This window comes from Canis aureus, chromosome 16 (assembly GCF_053574225.1).
Source record: "Canis aureus isolate CA01 chromosome 16, VMU_Caureus_v.1.0, whole genome shotgun sequence".
NCBI lineage: Eukaryota > Metazoa > Chordata > Mammalia > Carnivora > Canidae > Canis > Canis aureus.
The window spans coordinates 32,067,450-32,091,565 of NC_135626.1; the positions used below are offsets into that span (position 1 = coordinate 32,067,450).

The 24,116-nt window shown below is 35.4% G+C and overlaps 1 long non-coding RNA gene across 4 annotated transcripts in view; it reads right to left on the minus strand.

Annotated features, from left to right (window-relative positions):
• LOC144286343 (uncharacterized) overlaps nt 1-24,116 on the minus strand; it is a 232,563-nt gene that overhangs the window by 3,346 nt on the left and 205,101 nt on the right. Inside the window, exon 6 of one of the 4 annotated variants that reach the window (XR_013354413.1) lies at nt 1,156-1,207. This is a non-coding gene — a long non-coding RNA (uncharacterized LOC144286343). Of the gene's footprint in view, nt 1-1,155; nt 1,208-11,148; nt 11,693-24,116 lie in introns of those variants that run through there. The other 3 variants (XR_013354415.1, XR_013354414.1, XR_013354412.1) reach the window with 3 other exon arrangements.

The following is a 24,116-nucleotide window of genomic DNA, read 5'->3' on the forward strand; positions in this document are numbered from 1 at the left end:
TGGACCAAAGCAAGGGAAGGGCAGCGCAGGAGGCCAAGGGTTCCTATTTTCCAATAACATTCCCCAGTGGATGGAACAGATATCCTCATTTTGCAGTAAAAATATGCTGAGTATGTAAATAAGTCTTCTCTCTCCCTAAACTACTCCCACTAGTGTTCTTCAGTTTTAGTTTTTTTAACCCATTAACACTGGAGATCAGTGACTAAGCCAAGATCAATCAGAGCTCAGCTAACTCCACCAGAGTAGGAGATCATTCTGGGCTAATACAGTCATGTTCCTATGTTCAGGGAAATACCCACCCCCACCCCTCACCCCCAGCAAATGCAACTTTTAATTGATCTTCCAGGGACCATGGCACAGTGTCCATGCATCACAACACTAGGGCACTGATGCATCACAACAGATCATTTAGTTTTGAATAACACGGAATTTCTCCTATTCTTAAATTCCCAGGGAAAAATTAAAATGCAAAATGAAAGGCATTATTTTTCATCAATTTCAATCTGTAAAATTTAAGTTCAAAATTCTTTTATTCCCAGTCGTTGTTCTGCATACTCTTATTCAGAGCCCCCCCCCCCCCCCCCCGGGTGCCTGATTAGAGTTTAGATTTCTCCTGGAGCAAATGCCACACTGGATGATTTTCCTTTCTTTGTATCAAGATTATACCTCGCTCTGCATCACCAGGTGACTTGCGCATGCATCCTATAGACAGGCTATATATTCCAGTTTCATTCACTTTAGGTTTTGCCACAGGACAAGCGGTGGTCATTCAGATATGAGGAACTATGATGCTTTCCATAATCAAGCGGAAGCTTCAGGGTGATGGTGTGGTTTAGTTAAATTCCTTTCCATTCTTGACCACTGATAATGACAATGGTGTGTCACGGATTACTGCTACTTAGCCTGGCCTCAGATTAAATTTACACATATTGCCCAATCACATAGTAGAATCACAGCTTATGTAACTGGAGAGAGAAAGGCTTTTTGCTGTCAACCATTGATTATTTACATCGTTACCACAACAATTTTGCCTGAAGCAACAACTATAAGCTGGTGTGTTGCTTCTGCTTTATAATTACAGATTCGATGATAATTAGGCAAAATTATGATTCTGAAACCCAGAGCACAGTGCAATGCAAACCCACAGAATCTTACCAGTCTAAAATCATCATTGTAAAGACAGGGTGCCATGTAAGGGGGAGGAGATCTAAAAAAGAAAAAAATAAGTTACAAGGAAACTTGGAAAGCATCTTTGTCTCATCCCAGTTTGTTAATTGCTTTGTATCAACTGTTCAGAGACCTTCCCTAGGAGGAGCAGAGGAATGGAATGTAGAGAAGAATCAGTAATATTCACCCTCCCTGGAGATTGGAACGCTCTAAGAAAATGTGTGGGGTAGGATAGTAAGTATCCCCTGTCAACTACCAGAAAAGTGAATTTGAGAACATTTTGAAAATCAAAGTCAATATATACACAACTCTTAATTAGATGATTAGCGTTTATTGAAATATAACACGTCTTCTCTGTTATATTTGATTGTCAAGTTTTTCATCACATTTCCTGTATTTTGTTTTATGAACATATTTTGTTCCATAACATTAAAGGAAGGCATAAAGTCATGAGTAACATTTGTAGTATATGGTATCTACAGAGCACTTCATAATTACCAGATTACTTCCACATGGATGGATTATATGACTATGTTTCTCACAATAACAAAATAAGTTACCCGTGCCAATTATTATCATACCAGTTTTAAAGAGAGAAAAGGGGGGGGCAACCTGGGTGGCTCAGTGGTTTAGCACCACCTTCAGCCCAGGGCATGATCCTAGAGACCTGGGATTGAGTCCCATGTTGGGCTCCCTGCATGGAGCCTGCTTCTCCCTCTGCCTGTGTCTCTGCCTCTCTCTCTCTCTCTCTCTGTGTGTGTGTCTCATGAATAAACAAATAAAATCTTTAAAAAGAGAGAGAGACAGAGAGAGAGAGAGAGAAAGGGACATAGGAAGCCTTGAGAGTTTAGGCAGGGTTATTAACCAGAAAGCTTCTGAATTATATGTGGAGTCCATGGCTTCTATGTTGTGTCTGGGGCTCTCCATACATAATGTTTTTTATATGAAGACTGTGTTGATACCCCCCATACCTTCCCCATTCCCCCACTATTTATATACAAACATGAAATCTAGGTCAAGTGTACACTGTTCTGGACATCCCTATATCATAGCAATTATCACAATACTTTATGATTTTTCCCCTAGTTTCACCAGTGGGCCCTAAGGTCCATAGTCCCTAAAGCTAGGAACCATACTTTCTTCTCCTTCTTCCTCCTCCTCCCTCCCCTCCCCTTCTCTTCCTTCTGCTTCTCCACCTCCTCCACCTTCATCTTCTCTTTTTCTTATTTTGTTTGCTCCACCCACACTCACTTTATTAAGTCCCATAAATCCTGCCTTTTAAGTGAGTCACTAGAAAATTAACATATGTTAATAATCAGAAGGCCTCTTTCTTCTTGGAAGGTAAAGATAATTTTAAGATTAATAACAATATTTTTTTGCTGGAGTCTTTTGGGTTTTCCTCATTGAGTATCATGTCATCTGTGAAGAAGGAGAGTTTGAATTCTTCCTTGCCTATTCTTTTTAAAAGATTGTATTCACTTATTCATCAGAGACACAGAGAGAGGCAGAGGGAGAAGCAATCTACACATTCAATGCAATCTCTCCCGAAGTACCATCAACATTTTTCACAGAGCTGAAACAATTCTAAAATTCGTTTGGAACCAGAAAAGACCCTGAACAGCCAGAGGAATGTTGAAAAAGAAAACTAAAGCTGGAGCCATCACAATTCTGGACTTCAAGGCTGCATTACAAAGCTACAATCATCAAGAGAGTATGGTATTGGCACAAAAACAGATACAAGAGTCAATAGAACAGACTAGAGAACCCAGAAATGGACCCTCAACTCTATGGTCAACTAATCTTTGACAAAGCAGGAAAAAATATCCAATGGAAAAAAGACAGTTTCTTCTACAAATTGTGTTGGGAAAATTGAATACCCACATGCAGAAGAATGAAACTAAACCACTTTCTTACACTATATCAAAAATAAACTCAAAATGGAAGAAAGACCAAAATGTGAGACAGGAATCCATCAAAATCCTAGAGGAGAACACAGGCAGCAACCTCTTTGACCTCGGCCACAGCAATTTCTTGCTAGACATGTTTCCAAAGGTAAGAGAAGCAAAAGCAAAAATGAACTATTGATACTTCACCAAGATAAAAAGCTTTTGCACAGGAAAGGAAACAGTCAACAAAACTAAAAGACAACCTATGGAATGGGAGAAGATATTTGCTAATGTCTTATTGGATAAAGGACTAATGTCCAAAATATATAAAGAACTTATCAAATTCAACACCAAAACCCCCAAAAATCCTGTCAATAAATGGGCAGAAGATATGAACAGATATTTCTCCAAAGAAGACATACAAATGGCCAACAGGCACATGAAAAAATGCTCAACATCACTACAACTACAAATCAAAACCACAATGAGAAACCAGCTCACACTGGTCAGAACAACTAAAATTAACAACTCAAGAAACAATAGATGTTGATTAGGATACAGAAAAGGGGAACCCTTGTATACTATTGGTGGGAATGCAAACTGGTGCAGCTACTCTGAAAAACAGTAAAAATTGAGCTATCCTATGATTTAGCAATTGCACTTTTAGGTATTCAAAGGATACAAACAGTGATTTGAAGAGGCACATGCACCCCAATGTTTATAGCAACAATGTCCACAATAGCCAAACTATAGAGAGAGTCCACCAGATATCCATCAACAGATGAATGGATTAAAAAGATGCAAGATATATATATATATATATATATATATATATATATATATATATATATCTTATTCAGCAAACAAAAACGTTGAAATCTTGCCATTTGCAATAACATGGATGGCACTAGTGGGTATTATGCTAAGTGAAATAGCAGAGAAAGACAAATTGTCAGAGGAAGACAAATACCATATGATCTCACTCATTTATGAAACAAAATAAATGAATATAGGGGAAGGGAAGGAAAAATAAAATAAGACAAAAATAGAGGGGGAGGCAAACCATAAGAGATGCTGAACTCTGGAGAAAAATTGCGGATTTCTGGAGGGAAGGTGTACTGGGGAATGGGGTAACTGAGTGAGGAGCATTAAGGGGGGCACTTGATGTAATGAGTCCTGGGTGTTATATGCAACTGATGAATCACTAAATTATACCCCTGGAACTAAAAATACAGTATATGTTAACTAAACTGAATTTAAATGAAGATTTTTTTTAAAAAGGAAAAAAGATTAATAATAATACATTATATCCATTGAATAAAAATAAATGATCATTAACTTAAATTCAGGCCAAATTCAGGCCAATAGAACTCTCTTATGAATGTAACTGGCCAAAAAAAAAAAAAAAAAAAAAAAGTAACTGGCCTTCCATATCCCAACTTCCCAATTTCTGTAATCTCAACTTCTCACACAGGGACACCTCTAGTTAGGGCAACCTGTTTATTCCCCTTATGATGGCACTCTTGCTTCCCCTTTCTTTTCTTTAAGGGTTTTATTCATTCATGAGAGACAGAGAGATTGGCAGAGACACAGGCAGAGGGAGAAGCAGGCTTCATGCAGGGAGCCCAACGCGGGACTTGATCCCGAGTCTCCAGGATCACGCCCTGGGCTGAAGGCGATGCTAAACCACTGAGCTACCGGGGCTGCCTTTTGCTTCCCCTTTCTAAAGATAACTACATTATACAGCTTGATCACAAAACCTGTAGGGAGAGAAAATGATACAAATACAGGATTTATAACATGTGATTGTTAACCTGGACTACATGTCAGAATTGCCCAGGGGAAAATTTTCAAATAACAATCCATAGACATCCAATTTTAATTAGTCTGGGCTGGGACCTGGACTTAAGTATTAAAAAACAAAAGCAAACAAAAACTCTGAAATCAAATGCATAGCCAGGATTTAAAATCCGGGCTTCTGGGCAGCCCCGGTGGTCCAGTGGTTTAGCGCCGCTTTCGGCCCAGGGTGTGATCCTGGGGACCACGGATCGATTCCCCCACGTGGGGCTCCCTGCATGGAGCCTGCTTCTCCCTCTGCCTATGTCTCTGCCTCTCTCTCTCTGAGTGTGTGTCATAAATAAATAAAACCTTAAAAAAAAAAAAATCCGGGCTTCATAAAATTATGTTGTACTGATACCTAATAAGCCTTAAATTAAAGGATTTCAGGAAATTCACTGGATGAATTTCATCATATCTGAATTCTTCAGCATACAGAAACCTGGCTACTGCCTTCACTTTCATTCAGGAATCTCCTGGGTCAGCAAAGCAAAGAGGAAGGCATTGCCTTGAGGGACAGTCTGCCAGCTGGAGAGGAGAATCAGGCTGTTGTTGACTTTGACCGCTACACAAAACTTTGTGATCTAGCCTTCCTACCTATCACTGACTCTTCCTCGATTAGTCCCTTCTTCTCTACTGGTTATTAGAATTCCCCTCAGTCATACAACTTGGCTAGTTCCCCTCCAGCTCAGGCTACCACGTCCTATCAACCGTAACCATGGACTGTTGGTTGGGAGATCGCGAGGCAATTGCTGGAACTAAGCTTGATCCTACATGGGACTTCCAGAGATATATCAGATGCTGTGATCACGCCAAGCTTAACTGCTGGCTTGGAGAGTATTTTAAGTAAAGGAGAGTTCCAGAAGCCTCCACAGGAGAGTAGTTATAGCAACTGGGAAATGCGGGAACGTAACAAAATAAAAATAGGGAAGAGAAATCCTTTTCCTTGACAGTGAAACATTTTAGCTTGTAGCCTCATCAGGCTGTAGCTCACTCTGTACTTCTTTTAAGCAAGTGAAACTTTAACGCTGGCAAATTTAACAAAATGCCTATTTTATTTTGCACAGAATTGAATAATTTGAATAGGTAATTATAAAAGTACTTGACCCATCTGAATTCCAAATATAACCACCTTTTGAAAATAAATCACCAGTCTAGGAACAATAGGAATTCGTTAACTTCAGCAATTAAAGACAAGGAAAACAATATTCAGGGCAAATGGTGCCATTGGAAAGACACAAATATACTAAAAACAGGGAAAATTAGGGGCGTCTGGGTGGCTCAGTGGTTGAGCATCTGCCTTTGGCTGTCTTCATCCCTGGGTCCTGGGATCAAGTCCTGTATGGGGTCCCAGCATGAAGCCTGCTTCTCCCTCTGCCTATGTCTCTGCCTCTCTCTCTCTGTGTCCCTCATGAATAAATAAATAAAATCTAAAAAAAAAAAAAAGGAACAGGGAAAATTAAACATAGAAAAATAAAGCAAGTCACATGCAATAAGATTCAGAAAACGTCAATCTACGAACAAAGAAAGAAAGAAAGATTACTATGAATGAATTTTCATTACTAATAAATTAGTAATGAAAACACAATGATGAGGATAGATAACACATGCACAAAAAATGAACAGTGAATTACATTATTATAAGGGAAGAGGTAAGAGACAAGAGGACAAAGCCAGGTGATGCAGTACATATATAACATGAATTCCAAATTAGAGACACAAGAGAGCAGACTAAAAGAGAGGCCATAAATGAAAGTAATCAATGAACACAAACTTTGCTTTATGCACGATGACAAAAGAAAGATAAGTTAAGACATCCTAATGATTCACTTTTTTTGGTCATTTTTACAGAAAATGGTGATGTCTGGGGCAGCCCTGGTGGCTCAGTGGTTTAACGTCGCCTTCAGCCCAGGACCTGATCCTGGAGCTCCAGGATCAAGTCCCACGTCAGGCTCCCTGCATGGACCTGCTTCTCCCTCTGCCTGTCTCTCTCTCTCTCTCTCATAAATAAATAAGTAAGTAAGTAAGTAAATAAATAAATACATAAATAAATAAATAAATAAAATCTTTAAAAAAAGATTTAAAAAAATGGTGATGTCTGTGCAATACTGATATAAATTCTGTCAAAGATTGTCCTGCTCCTCTGTTCTGTCTTAATATATTTTTCTTGGACATATATAATTTAATTTTACCTGAGGAGAATAGGAAGAAAACAATCCTCATATGATGAGTAAGCACTATGAATTTGAAGATTAAGTATAGGGTGCCTGGGTGGCTCAGTCAGTTAAGTATCTGACTTCTGCTCAGGTCATGAACTTAGGGTCTTGGGAATCTGTCTCTGCACTCAGTGGGGAAGTCTGCTTCTTCCCTTACTTCTCCCTCTGCCAACTCCCTGCTTGTGCTCTCTCTATCAAATAAATAAATAAATAAAATATTTTTTAAAAAATAAGAAAGCAAAATCAATGAACAGAACTAATGTTATAATATACATTCAGGAAAATATTACTGAGATTTAACGTAGAAAAAAGAATGCCTGAATTACATGCCGGAAAAAAAAAAAAAAAAAAAAAAAAACATATATTAGGGGAAAATGATACCAGAAGGCTCCAGTTGAAATGAAGCCTTGAAAGAAAAAGGAAAAAAAATTTCAAAAAAAATAGCAAAATAATGAAGTCATTTAAAGGACAAACAAACAAACAAAAAAGACCAAAAATGGTGATCCGATTTTTATTGACAATAATACGATGCCAGAAATAGCGGACATTTTTTGATATTCAAGGAGACAAAATGTGAGTCAAATATCATCTATCTAAATTCATAGATAAATTTCATAAACTGTCATAAGTATTCAAGAACTTTAGAAAGTGCTTCTGAGATCATAGAGTAAGGACCTCCAAAATCCATAAAAGCACAAGAACACAGGCAAAAATTGTCAAAATCAACTTTCTCAGAAATCTGGGAATTAACCAAAGACTGGCAATAATCTGAGGAGTGCTTATTCAAGAACACTGGCTGAATCTCAGTAAGAACAGCTAATTTCACAGAGTTTAAATAAGTTCTCTCTGCATCATCCTCTCCCAAGGTCAGCTGTGAAAAATGACAATCTCCCAATGATGCTATCTGTGAAAATAGGAAGGCTGGCCACCACAGCAGAGGAAACACAGGCCAGAACAAAACCCCCACCCTCAGATAGCTGTCACTTATTGACCAGAAAGGAAGCTCCCTGAAAAGTTCCAACTCAGGGCATGTTAACCTTTAACATGACTCAGAGTTTGTTGTTTACAAACAACTCTATCCTTAGGACTTTTGTCCAAAACATAGAAATTGTTTATCATCACAGTTGCCTGATACAACTGACCCAAACCAGGAAAAACTCAGGAATAAGATTCCATAGGAGGATCTGGAAAGCTCCAGTATGTTTGTGGTAATCTAGAAGACCAGAATCCTGTGTGCGTGCCTGGGAGAAACATTGGAAGGTTCTCATATCTCATTTCTGGCTGACTTGGAGGCTCTGTGTAAGCAAGAACTGAAGCTTAAGGCAGCATTGTCAGAGATGAAAAGTATACCCCCCCACCCCTCTGCCACACTCAGTCCCAACAGCAAGGGCTAGGAGACTTTTTGGTTCAATGAATTTAAGGAAATGCCCCGTCATTAGCGACTAGTCGTTACTTGATCACTAAGCAAAAGAGCACAGACTTCTGTAGCCACACACAACAAAGAAAGGACTTTACCAAACTGGCCCAGGAAAGTACTTAACAAATAGCAATCATAACAAAACAACTATAGCAAACAGAAACAAACAAACCTGAGAATGGGGGAAATCTGATTTCCAGAGTTGCCACATTATAATATTTAAAATGTTCAATTTTCAACAAAACGTTATAAAGCATGTGAAGAAATCTGAGTATGATTCATATCCAGGAAAAAAATAAATTAATAGAGGCACCTGAGTGGCTTGGTTGGTTTAGCATCTGACTCTAGATTTTAGCTCAGGTCATGATCTCAGGGTCATGAGATTAAGCTCTTCTTGGGCTCCGTGCTGAGTGTGGAGTGTGCTGGAGATTCCCTTTCCCTCTGCCCCTCCCTCCTCTTGCTCTCTCTCTGTCCAATATAAATAAATAAATCTTAAAAAAAAAAAAAAAAAAAAAGAAAGAAATTAGTAGAATCTTTCCCTGGAGAAGCCCAGATATTGGGCTTAGCAGACAAGAACTTTAAATCAACTATTTTAAATATGGTCAAAGAACTAAAGGGAACCACATACAAAGAAACCATGAGAATAATGTCTCACCAAAAATATCAATAAAGAGAGAGGAATTATAAAGAGGAAACAAATAGAAACTCTGTAGTTGAAAATTTTACTAAAGGAACTCAACATCAGATTTGAAGTAGAAAAAAAAAAGAAAAAAAAATTTGAAGTAGAAGAAGGAAAAATAAAAGAAATTGAAAATGGTATAATTGAGATTATTCAGTGTGAGGAAAAGAAAGAAAAAATAGTGAAGAAGAATGAATCCAGCTTTAGAGATCCATAAGACTTCATCTAGGAAACCAACAGGCACATGATGGAAGTTACAGAAGAAAAGAGAGAATATTTGAACAAATTGTGACCAACAATCATTAGAACATTTATTTCATGTCCAAGATGCTCAGAAAACTCCAAGTAGGATAAATTCAGAGAGATCCACATACAAATACATCATAGTCAAACTGCCAAAAGCCAAAGCCAAAGAATCTTGAAAACAGCAAGAGAAAAATGACTCATTATATACAAGAGAGCCTCAACAGCTGCTTTATTGTTACTACCATGGAGGCCAGATCACAGTGGGATGACATATTTAAAGTGCTATAAGTGGGATGCCTGGTGGTTCAGTTGGTTAAATGTCTACCTTTGGCTCAGGTCATGATCCCAGGGTCCTGGGATTGAGCCCCACATTGGGTTCTCTGCTTAGCGGTGAGTCTGCTTGTCCCTTTCCCCTTACCCCTTCCCCTGTTCATGCTCTCTCTTTCTTTCTCTCTCTATCAAAAATAAATAGATAAAATCTTTAAAGAAATAAAAAAGTGCTATAAGAAAAAGACCATCAGCCAAAAATTCCATATTAAGCAAAACAATTCTTTAAAACTGAAGGATAAATTAAGATATTCTCAGAAAAACAAAAACTGAGACTATTTGTTTCTAGAAGTGCCTTATAAGAAATACTGAGAGTCCATGCTGAAATGAAATAAAGAATACTAGTTACTGACGTAAAATATCGTACAGAAGCATTTTTTTGTTTGTAACAGTTTTTTCCCATCTACTTTAAAAGGTAACAGCATAAAGCAATAATTATAAAACTGTGGAGATATAGACGTAATTTATATGATGATTATAGCTCATGGAAGGAAGGAGAAAATGAGGTTATATCGGGATAAAGATTTTGTATACTATTGAAAATAAGTTGATATTTGCCTAAACTAAATTATAAATTAATATGCTAATTGTAACTCCCAGGGCAACTAGTGAAAACAACTTTAAAAAAATACCGAAAGAAACAACAAAGTAATTAAAACAGCATAGTAGGAAAAAAGTATGCATATAACACAAAGGTGGTAGTAATAGAAGATTAGAGAAACAAAAAGACAAGCATATGGAAAACAAATAGCAAAATGGGGGACTTGGGGCACTGATTCAAGCAACTGAATTGTAAATTTTTCTCAACAACCTGATTTTTATTAAAGTTCAGAGAAATGTAGGAACTCACATGGCCTTCCTTTTAAAAAAAAAGTTTCTTTCCATGAAATTAACTAAAACTAATTAATTAAGACATTTGTGAATAAATTAATAGACTTTTCCCCAATTCATTTTCTTACCTTCCAAAACATCTTCTTCCCTCACTGTTGCTTTTAGAGTTGCATGATTTGTCAGTTATCAGTGAAACATGTTCTGTTTTCAGCATTAAAAGAAAATAAGACTATCAAGTCTCCTTGAAGATAACCTCCATGATTTCCATGTCACTTGTCCTATATCTTGATTGAGTGTGACGGAATATCATAGATTATTTTAAGAAGTTGTTTTTGGTTCTCATGTATAATTTGGTCAAACAACTGCAAATTCAACATTTTACCGAAAGATAGCACTTTACAACTTTTCAAAATCGCACTGTTTCATTTTGCACACTTTCTACACCACGCAACTTTAAATAGAATTCCAAACACAAACACCATTAACTGCGTTTCTGTATTTTATAACAAGATTGAAAATTCTGACAATGCCTGGATGATTGGCCAATTTTCTCTAGGAATCCTTTATATAATAGCATATTACCCTTTGGATAATACCCAGTTTCTTTAGTTGCATCAGTGAGGAAAAAGTGCAGGTTAGAAAGTTGGCAAAACTATTTTCAGAAAATAAACCTTAACATTTTCCTTAAAGTTTGAGGTACAATAACCTAACAAAGAAGTTCCTAGGAATATTCTCAAGAAATATTTTAAAGCTTATGTGGCTTTCTACTGAAGCAAATCAATCAATCAAATATATGGGAAAATATTTAATTTATCTACAAATTATTAACATAAAAGTTAGAAAAACTTAGTGTTGTGTTTTTGTTTTATTCTCTGCAAACAGATTTATTTCCAGCTGCCCTAAGCATGCAGGCAATTAGGTAGAAAGAGAAAACAATGTTATAAGAAAGATGGTTTGAACAAAATAACTGGTAACTTTCAGCCCAAAAGATTTTGTTTTTCCACTTGAATTTGGATAATTCTTCTTCTTCTTCTTCTTCTTCTTCTTCTTCTTCTTCTTCTTCTTCTTCTTCTTCTTCAATCCTATTCTAGAAAACATTCCCAACAGAAGGAATCAAATTGAGGATCCAAAATCTAGTATTCGGAGATTCATCATATATTTCATTATGTTAAGCATGTTAAATGCTCTGAGAAATCTTTCAGTAAAAACAAACAAACAAAAAACAAACACTTCTGTTTCCTGGGCATTTCCAAAACTTTATAAGTAAGCATAATTTTTATTTTATAGATGTTTTCTGCCATTGAATAGTTTTTAAAAATTGGTATAAAGTTAACTAACAAAAATCAAACTAACAACGTCTATTATTATTTTATGGTCATATGAAGTACTGGTGGTGGTATAATGAAGGATACAATCCCATTAATTGCTGATGGGTAGTACAGTCATATACAATCCTTATGGAAAACCAATTTGCAATATGGATGAGAAGTTTCAAAATTTTTAAGCTATTGGACCAGGTACTAGCTCTTATGAATTTATCCTAAGGAAATTGGATGAACTGCATAACTTTACATACAAAGATATTCACAGGATTTATAAATGCCTAAGACAGGGGAATGAACAGATACATTATAGATACTATATAGAGAAATGTTAATTTGATGAAAAAGAATACTTAATGGAATGAGAAAGGTTTACACCAAATGATGAGATGAAACATATTGGTTGTAATACCTATACAATATGTGTGCCATCATATAAAAATATATGCACAATTGTACCTAGAGAAATGGTACAAAGGTATGAGCTAAAATGGTAACTATGGCTATTTCTATCCAGAGTAATTACGTGTATTTTTGTTTGCCTGTTTTATTTTTCCATATAGTCCATTTTCTATAATTAACATATATTATTTTTCATAATACAATGGTATTTATAAAATAGAACATGATTATGTTTTTTCCCATTTTTACCTCCAATAAAAACCTTGAGAAAAGCTGAGTATTTGTAGTGAGGGCTTTGATCTTTTGGAATCTTTTCACTTGAAGGATTGGAAATGTTGAGTCAAATTATACGACCATATTGTAAGCTATTAATTATACTCCTTCGAAGCTTGTAGTTTGAGATATTTTGTAACTCCTAACTTATTAAAGTATAGTTTTTCTTTTAAATATTTTGTGTGGGTTTTAAAAGATGACATATGTTTCAAATATATTTTCAACAGGCAAAATATAAAAGAGGCATTAGAATGAATTAGTGAGGCTTTATGGCATCTACCCAGAGAGCATAGTATATGTTCTTTACAACATAAATGACAGACTAAGATGATGTGTGTTTCACTCTAAAAATCCAAAAGGCTAGAAACAAGCTATCTAGCTATTTTGATGGCTGCGCAAAGAGTTGGCTGTAGCGGTTAGCTTCCAAGAATGTGTGAGTCAAACACACACAAGTTGTCTTGGATTCTAGCCAAAAGACTACCTAGAGGGGCAAAGCAAAATCAGCAGAGACAAACTGAAGGTAATGCTATATTCTTACAAGCCAAGGAAGGAGTAACCTCCAGCCAGAAGTAAAATGCATTCATTTATATCAATGAAACTTATAAAGGAGATACTCCCAGAGATGGCAAGAGGAACTCTGAAGAAACAATGAATGAAGTTTAGGCTTTCTGAACATGTTCCTACAGGGTCTGTCTGCTAATAACCACACTATCAGTGAAGTCAGAACTTTCATCTCTCTCTTTAGCTCTTTTTCTCTCCCAAGCTGCATCTCTGGAGGAGTTAGAAATTCTAGAGGTATGGAGTAACACCTGCTGGGAAAACCCCAGATTTAAATGGGCAGTGAGAGGGGCACCTGGATGGCTCAGTTGGTTGGCTGCCCAGCTCTTAATTTCAGTTTAGATCATAATCTCTGTGGGATTAAGACCCCCATGGGGCTCTGTGCTCAGTGTGGCATCTAATTGAGATTCTCCCTCTCCTTCTCCACCTGTCCCTCCAAGCCCTCTGCCCTAAGGCCCTCCTCCCCTGGCTCCTGTACACTCTCTTCAAATAAATAAAAAAATTGTTTAGGGGATCCCTGGGTGGCTCAGTGGTTTAGCGCCTGCCTTTGGCCCAGGGCATGTTCCTGCAGTCCTGGGATCCAGTCCCACGTCGGGCTCCCTGCATGGGGCCTGCTTCTCCCTCGCCTGTGTCTCTGCCTCTCTCTCTCTGTGTGTGTGTGTGTGTCTCATGAATAAATAAATAAAATCTTAAAAAAAAAAAAACCTTTTTTTTTTTTTTTAAATAAGTGGGCAGTAAGAGACAAAAATGAAATTGTTTATTATTATAGCTTCTAGCTTGTGGTTGCTTAGGTAAGCCTTATTTAGTGGGGAAAGAATAGGATTGTTAGAAAAATACATGAATTTCCATTAAATTTAGATTCCATAAAAACAACAAATACTTTTTAAGTAGTGCTGCAAATATTGCATGCGATTTCAGTATATTAAAATATCCACTGTTCATCTGAAATTCAAATTTAACTGAGATTTCAGTATTTTCATTTGCCAAATCTGTCAATCCTACATTCTTTTTATTACTTAATGTTTTCTGGATGGAAAATCTTGTTTGAAATCAAAAGCATCACCCATGCTTTCTTTTTATTGTATTTTCCTGGTATATTTTCCCATCTATTTATTTTAACCTTTCTGGATCACTTTATTTTTAGATTTTCTCCTGTACACAGCAAAGAATTGAGTTTTGATTTATGTACCCCAGTCAAATCTTTTCCTACTGACTTAGGTCCATTTAAGTTTATTATTATGGTTAATATGTTTGGTTTCAGTGCTACCATATCATGTTGCCATGTATTATGTGTCAGTGCAAAGTCATTTCACACTTTTAGCTTTTTTCTTTTTCTCCCCCCCCCCTTTTTTTTTGGTATTCTCTTGGTAAATAGAGAGGATCACATTTTTATTCTAAAACACCTTTCTATGAATTATTCTTTGGTTCTCTCCCTATGCGGTTGCTATAGACTTTCTTCTCCTCCTGATCCTTAGCTAATAGCAGGTGGCCCTCTGCATGGCTGTCTCTAGCTCCAGGTTTTGATAATTGCTGTTGCACTTCAGGCATGGGAGGATTGGGGGTGGTGGAGTAGGAAAACAGTACATTGCTATTATTAGTGCCAGAGTAATCAACACTCTACCTTGTGGTTTCCTTATATCCAGACCAAACATGTGTGATTAGCCCCCTTTCATTATTTTTTTATGAAGATTGATTTATTTATTTGAGTTTGAGAGGGAGAAAGAGAGAGAAAAAGGGAAAGAGAGAACACATAGAGGGGAGAGGCAGAGGGAGAGGGAGAGTCTTAGTAGACTCCCCACTGAGTATGGAGCCTGATATGTGGCCAATCCTCCAACCTGATATCACAACCTGAGCTGAAATGAAGAGTCCACTGCTTAACTGACTGTGACACCCAGGTGTGCCAACTAGTACCTTTTTAAAACTTTTTAAAAACATACCAAACTTGAGACTTTATGCATTTCCTGCTAACCCTGACTGATACACAAAGCAAACATTTCATTTACAAGTAACAAGTCATATAGTGAATGGTTACAATGAGAAAGAAGACCATTGGATATAGAAGATAATTCTGAAATATTTCCCAAAATATATATAAGAAGGAGATGGAGATAAAAATAAAAAAAAAAGGTGCACTACAATGTCTGCAGATCATAGGTATCTGTTATGTATAAAATCTGTATTCATGAAGAAAGAACAGATAGTAAAGAATCAATAATAAAAGAGATAATAAAAGAGCTGACTTGAGGAAAAAAAGGGCCCGTAAATTGAAATGGATCACCAATATTCAGGAAAAACACCGAGGAGATCATTCCTTACCTTGATCTGGAAAATGCTCAGCAGCCCTGAAATCTATCACAATGACCAATAATAGAAGCCTTTTTCCAGTGAATTCAAAGTCAATCTCATAATTCAACATGCCCTTATAGGGCGCTATAACAGTCCATCAGATTTGTAAAATTTGGATGAAATCTGCCATCCCAGAATTTAACATACAATTTAATTAAGATAAAGAGACAAGGAAATACTATTTACCCAAATATGGAGGTTGGAAAGATGAACTGCCTAAAAAAGGTAGATTCTATGTGACAAAAAGTCCATAAGGGTAATAACCCTGCCAACTTGGTTACTGTTTGCCAGCCCTTAGCACCCTGTCAGTGCTCAGTAGATGTTCGTTGGGTGAATGAAAAATACAAAAATGAAGCTGGCCTCAGAAATCTTAGTGACACTAAAATGTCAGTAGAAAATTGAATAACATTTACAGAAGAAAAATAAATGTGATCCAGTCACTGTAGATAAAATATTTCTCAGACATGGCAGGCTCAGAAAATGCCTTATCTAAATATCCTTCTTAAAAAAAATTCATAAAAATATTTTATGCTAACAAAAATGTTTCAGAGTAAAAATACATGAGTGTCAGTCCAGAGTATCATGTGATATGATAGCATCATAATTATTGAACTCAGATTAATAAGCAAAAAAATGTTTATCCTAAAGAAATATTCAGTGGTCAGCCTGATATTCAAGAAGGCAGTATTCAATATGTAGAAAAGAATAAAAACAGTGACTAGAGTTCTTACTAATAAACTATGGCTTACTCATATAATAGATTAATATGAAGTCATTAAAATTATATTTTTAAAAATTAGTGGCCTATGAAAAATGTTACAGTTTGATGTTAAATGAAATGAGAGGATGCAAAAATATTAGGTGAGTTTTGGCTTCTTACTTTACATTATATAGTATTTCATTAATTCCAAGGTACATCGTTTTTATATTTTAACATCCTGCAAGAGATGTTACTTTACAGTTGATGGGATCTTAGAATGATTTAAATATAGCAATTTATTTATGATGTGTTAAAATTATGGACTTTGTTTACTTGAATTTATTAATCAGATGTTACTGATCTTTGTAATACTTTCTCCTCATGCAAAAAATGCCATTGAATTTAAGGCATTCAATGTGTAATGGTATTATTAAATGACGGAAATAGTTTTTGAGGGAACATTCCATCATATTTTTATGCTTTGAGAAGCAAGAAATGCTTCAGTATCCAAATACGTTTTTCCCACAGTGAGCAAACAAGAGAATTCCATTAAAATTTTACTAAATTTTGAAAAAAAAAAAAGGAATATGAAAACAAAATGGACAATTATTTTCTGGAGAGAATTCTATAAGCAATGCCTTTAAAAAATATCAGTGAACTGACAAAACTGTATTCTTCCATTGACTACAAATTGCACTGATTTTGTATCTTGTTGGAGATATGGACTCATCTTCTTCCAGAGACTATCAATATTATTAATTCTCATGTTTCTTTTTAACCGCTAACTTGTCCTGCACTGCACTCAGTTTACAGCTATTGATTAACAGAAATATGGAGAAGATTAAAAAGAATTTTTAAAACCTAAATCTTGAGCCTTTTTTTGATAGAACTTCTTGTGTCTTTGAAGTTTAAAAGAATACTAATGCAAAGTAATGTCTTTTTATACTAAATCACATTTTTTTACTATGCTTTAAAATCTGGAAGCAAAGTTACAGTCAAATACTTTAGAATATATTATTTTCTCTCTATTTAATTGGGGGGAAAAGCCATAAATATCCTCAGCTGTGAAGTCACATGAATTTTTTATCAATATTCTGTGAGAAATCTGTGGAGTTGCTTAGTTTGCCCTAACTACCTACAAAGGTGATTAAAAAAAATAAAAATCAATGTTAGTATCTTGACATTTAACCATCAACATGTCAAATTTAAACTGAATTTATATTCATTTAATTTATATTAAAAGCATGTTGACATGGATGATTTGTTCAGTTTTAGGTAAAATGCTATTATCATCATATTATCATCACCCATCTGTTTAATAAAATACATGATGGCATGTAATTTTTTATATAGGGTGAGTAGTAATTCTTCCACACAGTGTATGATGCTTTATTTAATGTAAGAGTGTAATGTTAAAGCTACTTCTAGCCTATGTAATTGTTTTCATGTTTAAGGCGCATAAAGTTCTTCAGATGAAGGATTTCACTTCTTAAGTCCTAGACATGTCCATATGTTTTGACCATGGAGGATATCTTGATGGAATTGAAATAGAGTTTCAGAATTGATCAGACATGAGCTATGTGGCCTTGGGAAAAGAAAATTATGTGATCATTTTCAGTCTTGGTTTCATTTGCACAGACTAGCAGTGAGCATACTTTCTCATAGAGTAGAGTTGAAAATTAAATAAACCCAAATATGTAAAGCACCTTGTAATAGTGCTCAGCATATAGAACATATTCAAGAACTTTTAGATCTCTTCTGTGAACGCAGAGAAATTCAATTTTGGAATGAAATTTCCCTAAATTGTGGCCTTTCCTTTGGAAATAAATTTTTCATCTTTTGTCTAGATATTTAGGAGAGTGCTACAAATTTAAGCACAGTGCATTCAATTAACAAGAACAGTGCAGAAAGTACAGATTTAATCTTTTTTTTTTTTTTTTTTTTTAATGATAGTCACACAGAGAGAGAGAGAGAGAGGCAGAGACACAGGCAGAGGGAGAAGCAGGCTCCATGCACCAGGAGCCCGACGTGGGATTCGATCCTGGGTCTCCAGGATCGCGCCCTGGACCAAAGGCAGGCGCTAAACCGCTGCGCCACCCAGGGATCCCCAGTTTTAATCTAATAGGCTTTCCTGCAGTTACAAAGTTGTTGCACCACAAAAAGGATGTCTTGATGTTCCACAAGTGAATCTTTAAATTAAAGATGGCCTCTGACAAAATTCTAAAGCCAAGCTTTGTCTTTAGCTCCAAAATTGCTGTCTGGTGCTAGTTAGTTTGCTAGATACTTGAAAGCCCATAGTTGGGTCCTCATGTGATCATATTTTGTGGTGTCCCAGACCTTTTGCAGCTATAGGGCAGAAGTATGCCAGCACTAGTGAGCAGCAACCCTCCTTTGTGCTCTTGTTTCAATAAATGGTCTTTGGCATGGATCTGTTTCTGAGACCTGGTGGCATTGCTTTCCTGGTTCTTCAGGCTGTCTGAGAAATGCACCTCTGCTTTGCATTAGCCAGTCTTGTCTTTGAACCCCAGCTTGATGGATACTGGAGTCCTGATAGCTTTTGACAGAATTCACCAATCTTAGGTAACAAATTGTCTCTCTGCTTTTTCTACTATCAAACTCTCCAGATCAACCTGTCACAATGGAATGCAAAATTGAGAAGATATCTGATCATCATGGGCCTGGATTATCAAGTCTTGCTATGAACTGAATGGAGTTGGTTGTGTTGTTTTGGCAGAGCTGAAAGTCTTTCATTTGGCTGTCAGGCAACTGTAATTCATAAAGCATACAAAAAAGCCTTCCTGATGTATTCATACAAATACAAGGAAAATATCATTCAACAGATCTTGCCAAATGAATTATGAAAAGTTAAAGTCAGAGAGGAAGATATAAATTAAAGGCAGTCATAGGTTCCAAGGAAGAATGGAAGGCTCTAAAAATTGGTAAACTATCTTAGGAAATAAAGTCGATTAGTGAAAATTAAAATAGGTTTAGCTTATTTTTACATTAAAAAAGAGAAAGATCTTTAAAAATATAACTTGATCAGAAAATAGTGAATGAGTTTGTCAAAATTTGTTAACATCCTTCTTGTGGTTGAATGAGAAATAGAAATACTGAAGATTTTAAACATTTCTAGGAAAAATGATAAGCATGTGTATTAAACTGTAAAGGATAGCTTTGGAAAAATAAAATCTGAATATATTGCTTTTGTCTAAAAAAAAAGAATTTAAAAAAATTATACCAATTCAATAAGAAGACTAAGGACCAGCAAGCATACATGTATACCTGTTAAGTACCTATCCTACTAGAGCAAAATAAAAGGCTAGATTATTATCTTTAAAAGAAGTATATGTAATGCAAAATTACTCAGAAAAGTAGTAGGTGAAGTAATAGAATATGTTCAATTGGTAATCAAGTTTCCTGACCTGAGTGATCGCAGGTCCAGCTAATTTCACAGGCAGTTTAAATCAAATATATTCAAACATCATATGACAGACTATCCTTATTTATGAAAGTATTTCAGAGAAATAGCCCAAGTTATTTCTTGTAAAAAAAATACAACAAATATATCAATAGTGAGACTTTGGAAGTTGGTTTTAAGGTCACTACATGATAAGGATGCTGTTTTTCATCACTGTTGGTCAGCATTGAACTGAAGGATCAAAAAGATAGAAAAAAATATTTTAAAAAGAAAAAAGAAAATGTGAAATGAGAAAACTGAAAATTGAAAAGGCAAGTTAAAAATAGAAAATCCAAGACCAGCAACAGACCATCAGAATTAATAGGAATTCAGCAAAGTGCCTAGGTACAAAACAAACATAGGTACATTAAGATCAAAATTCTTACAATATAATAAAAGTAAACATTTTGAAAATGAAATAATAAAAAATATCCTATTCACATCAGCAATAAAATCTATATGAAATGTAGAAGTAAATTTAATAAAATAATATCAAAGGAGTATAAAAAATGACAGACATCAAAATAAACATAAATCAAAACAGAGCTATACTATGTCCATGGTTAGGAGATATCTATAAAACAGATATAAAAAAATTAAGCATTTAAACTGAAGAAACTGGACATAGGAAGGAATACACACACACACACACACACACACACACACACAAAGGAGAAAGAAGAGGTTTATAAATATAAAAGCTGAAATTATTCCAGCAGGACAAAACCTCCTCCACCTCACAAACACAAAGAAATTTTACAATACAATGGTCGGTTCTCCAGGAAAACATTGTCTATAAAAATTGATTAAAGGAGACACATAAAACAAATACAAACAACTACAGAAAAACTTGAAAATACAGTACATGACTCATTCCTTCTCCAAAGAAGACATACACATGGCCAACAGAAACATGAAAAAATGTTCAAAATCACTCAGCATCAGGGAAAAACAAATCAAAATCACAATGGGATACCACCTCACACCAGTCACAATGGCTAAAATGATGAGTCAGGAAATGACAGATGTTGGCGAGGATGTGGAGAAAGGGGAACTCTTGTACACTGTTGGTGGGAATGTAAACTGATGCAGCCACTCTGGAAAACAGTATGGAAGTTCCTCAAAAAGTTGAAAATAGAGCTAGCCAGCAATGGCACTACTGGATATTTACCCCAAGGGTACAAGTGTAGTGATCCAAAGGGGCACCTGCACCCCTAAGTTCATAGCAGCAATGTCCACAATAGCCAATTTATGGAAAGAGCCCAGATGTCCATCAACAGATGAGTGGGTAAAGAAGATGTGTGGTATATATATATATATATACACACACAAATAAATATATATTTATATATATAATGGAATATTACACAGCCATCAAAAATGAAATCTTGGAACTAGAGGATATTATGCTAAGTGAAATAAGTCAATCAGAGAAAGACAATTATCATATGATCTCACTCATATGTAGAATTTATGAAACAAAACAGAAGATCACAGGGGAAGGGAGGGAAAAATAAAACAAGATGAAATCAGAGAGGGAGACAAACCATAAGAGATTCTTAATCATAGGCAACAAACTGAGGGCCAATGGATGGGGAAGGGGGTAACCGGGTGATGAACATTAAGGAGGGCATGTGATATAATGAGCACTTGGGTATTACATAAGACTGATGAATCACTGACCACTACTTCTGAAACCAATAATACCTTATATGTTAATTAATTGAATTTAAATAAAAATTTAAAAAGCCACCAAATTAATATGATTTTGTCAGAAACATATCAAATAGATAATGTCTATCATCAGAATTCTTTTGAAACCTTAAGAAGATGAACCAATTAACAAATTAGCACAAGGTTAGGGTCATCTTGATATATGATGCTCATGAGGAGAGCACAAAAGAAAATTATGGGACTGTGTTTCCCAGTTGTGCAATCTACTCAACCAGAACCATCTGAGGGTTTATTTATTTTTATTTTTTTAAAGTTTTTATTTATTTGAGACAGAGAGAGAGAGAGCACAAGTCGGGGTAGAGGCAAAGGGAGAGGGAGAAGCAGATTCCTTACTGAGTAGGGAGCCCAACGCAGGGCTTGATCCCAGGACCCTGAGATCATGACCTGAGCCAAAGGCAGATGCTTAACCAGGATGACCAGAAGGTTTATTTTTGAAATCATATTCCTAGACCTTAACTCACTGCCAAAATCAGGATCTTGGAGGTGAGCAACAGTGAAGAGGTGAGCATATATGAAGCTAAGGAAGCTATGCTCTTTAATAGGGTTGCTATGTGATTCTGATGCATGTGTCGTGAATTTTAGAACCACTGTCATAAACCAATATAAGTAATAAATATAGTAATATATAATCTATAAAATGTTAACAATAACAAAACAAATACAGAATAACAGCAGCTCTAAAAGAATAAAAACATAAGTAAGGATTATCTCCAGACAGTACTTTGAGGAATTCCCAAAGAACTCCAAGAAATAATCCATGCTTTGCTTAGGTACAATGTTAATATAATCCATAATGTTATTATTAGCCAGTCCTAAATTGGTACTTGCAAAAAATATTTTTACACTGTAAGTTTACTTACTAATATTGATTGTAATTTAATATAGCTTTCTTGCATTTCAACAAATTGAGGTTATATATGGGAGAAAAAATATTGGTATTGTAGACTTTATGCCAGATAGGATTTTTTCATTTCTATTTTGTATAACTAGAATCAATAGTGATCTATGTAAATTGAATTAAGTCAATTCTGTAGCAGGGGAATAACCAATATGACATTTAAATGTCTCTTCTAGCTCCAGTTTTAAAGTTTTACCATTATGCTTAAAGTTTTACCAGCAAATGAGAAATCTGTATATATTATTGATCAGATTGATTTTTTTTTTCACAATGAAATGGAGCATTCTATATTCTCAAGTGCTATAAAATACCTTGAAATAACTATGGTGGATATTTCCCTGATCAATAATTTTTCAAATTATGCTTCATGTATTTCCAATGCAGATTTTATGTACAGAGATGTTAGTAAACCTTGATGATTCAAGACCAGGGCTGAAGCTGTTATAAGAAGAATTGATGATATTCTCTGAATTATCTGCGATGTGCCCTTTCCACCAACTGGACATAAGTTCACTGTATTCACTTTTCTTATCACCCCATCATTCTTGGTTAACTGTTAAGCATAGTTTAGTGAAGCATTTACATGCTTTTCTAATAGACTTGCATATAGTTTCCCCCTGACCTAGCACATTCTAGTAAATACAACATACAACCTGTTGAGGAAATAGAATCACTCTAGATAACCTAGTCTGTGAATTGCCATCTTGACAATAGGGGCTGAAGAAATTTGTAATTCAAACAGGGTGGAGGGAGTGTTTGCTCTAAAATCACAAAGATATTTAAATTATTATAAAGGGTAAAACATATGGGCAGTATCATTTTGATTAGATGCATTATTTCTTGGTATCACAATTTCTCAGAGAAATGATTATGTTGGCTAGTTATAAATAATAAAATGAGGACATTAAATATGGTTTTAAAAAAGTATCATAATGTCAATGAAGGAATGGGTACTGCCTTGGGAAATAGAGACTGATTCTTTTATTTTAGGGAGAGCGATTGGGTAGGACAGAGATGAAACTGACAAAGTCAAGTCAGGTTGCTCTAATGGGCATGACTTGCTATTATCCTTATGAGCAGAGACGAAGTTTATTGTCTGGATATTGGTGAAAGAGAGAAAGTCTTTTGAATACACATATGCTTCCTCTTGACTATACTGGGCTGAATATGTTTACACGTGTAACTCTCTTTCCTTTTCTCAAATATCCAACGCAATCTTCATCCCAAGTGCCATGAAGCCACCAAGAGAGGCAAATATCAACATGCCCAATGAGGGCTGACTAACAATCCAGTCTCCTCTAGTAATATGGTAGGTGGCGTAGAGCATCAGAATTGTATGTATGGTGTCATTTCAGTTAATAAGTTAAAAGTAGTCAGGAAGGTATAAATTCTATAAGACAGGGATTTTACATATTTTTTCTGATTCTCAAAATGCTAAAAAGTAAGAATTTTTCAAGTTGTATATTTGTATATACATATATACACACACACATATATATATGCTCAGAGAGGTTAAGTAACCAGCTGAAGGTTACACAGATAATAAGTGGTAGGTTTCAAATTCATATCTGTTTTTTCATCAATGTCTGTGTGCTCCATTCCTCTACATTGGTCACTGCTTTAAGTGAATTATTCCATCAAAAACATATTTAGTATACAAATTTCTTGGTAATTAATAAGCTTATCCAAGTGTCTGCAATATCATTTAATTTTAATGTAACATATATTTCAGCATCTGAAATGAAGTTTCACTATATTATTAACAGTTACTTGAAGCAATGCATTCCAAAATATATACTAGATTGCTCATAATTCAAACTA